The sequence below is a fragment of the Pteropus vampyrus genome, unplaced genomic scaffold (assembly GCF_000151845.1).
Source record: "Pteropus vampyrus isolate Shadow unplaced genomic scaffold, Pvam_2.0 Scaffold336, whole genome shotgun sequence".
NCBI lineage: Eukaryota > Metazoa > Chordata > Mammalia > Chiroptera > Pteropodidae > Pteropus > Pteropus vampyrus.
The window spans coordinates 1285410-1286626 of record NW_011889117.1 but is presented as its reverse complement, the minus strand read 5'-3'; the positions used below and the strand labels follow the sequence as shown (position 1 = coordinate 1286626).

Genomic DNA, 1217 nt, shown 5'->3' with positions numbered 1-1217 from the left:
TTCAGTGTATCAGACATACGAATCACATTTCAACTGCTCAGTAGCCACATATGGATAGTAGCTACCATATTTGGACAGCATAGATAGAGAACAGTTCCACACTGCAGAAAGTTCTATTGAACAGCATTGTTCTAGAACAAATCATAAGAGAATATCTTCATGACTTCAGTTATGGAAAAATTTCTAAACGGGACTTTTTTAAAAAAGACGTTAACCATAAAAGTAAAGCTTGAAATATTGGACCTCGTTAAAATTAGCAACTCCTTTTCAACAAATAACACTATAAAGAGTAAAAATGCAAGCCATAGAATGGAATAAGAGCCAGGATTAGGGTGAGGCACTGAGGCACTCGGTTTGGACACAAATTTTTAAGGGGACACCAAAACACTCAGTAATCAAGACAAATAAGAACCATGCTACCTTGAACAAGCCTGATCCTGTCTGATCTCAGAGGCTAAGCAGGGTCAGGTCTGGTTAGTACTTAGATGGGAGACCACCTAGGAAGACCAGATGCTGTAGGTGTAAAAAATTAAAAAAAAAAAAGAAGATGTCAATGCAATGTTTTTTAAATTAACATTAATGCAAAAAACCATGATTAACAAAATATCAAAATTTTAAATAAAGTTATCAATATTTCTGATTTTTCCTTTTGCCTCAGGCTCCAATATGACTCAGTAGCATGTGGGAAATTATATTTGCAACATGTACACAACAGATACCTATTATATTTAAAGAATTCTTACAGATTAATTAAAATGTCAGATGACCCTCACTAAATCAAAAAACAAGTGTTGGCGAGGATTCGGAGAAAAGGGAACCCTCATACATTGTTGGTGGGACTGAAAATTGGTACAGCTGCTATGGAAAACAGTCTGGAGGTTTCTCAAAAAATTAAAAATGGATATACCTTTTGACCCAGCAATTGCACTACTAGGTATTTATCCAAAGAAAACCAAAACAATAATTCACAAAGATCTATGCACTCCAATGTTCATGGCAGCACAAATTACAATAGCCAAGATATGGAAGCAACCTAAATGCCCATCAACAGACAATTGGATAAAGACATTATGGTTCATATATACAACGGAATATTACTCAGCCATTAAAAAAATGAAATCTTACCATTTGCAACGACATGGATGGACTTAGAGGGTATTATGCTGAGTGAAATAAGTCAGACAAAGAAAGATAAATACCATGTGATTTCACTTATA

The 1217-nt window shown here is 34.8% G+C and overlaps 1 pseudogene; it reads left to right on the top strand.

The window, feature by feature from the left end:
* Positions 1 to 403: 403 nt before the first annotated feature.
* On the top strand, positions 404 to 522 carry LOC111730868 (annotated as a pseudogene).
* The last annotated feature ends 695 nt before the right edge of the window (positions 523 to 1217 follow it).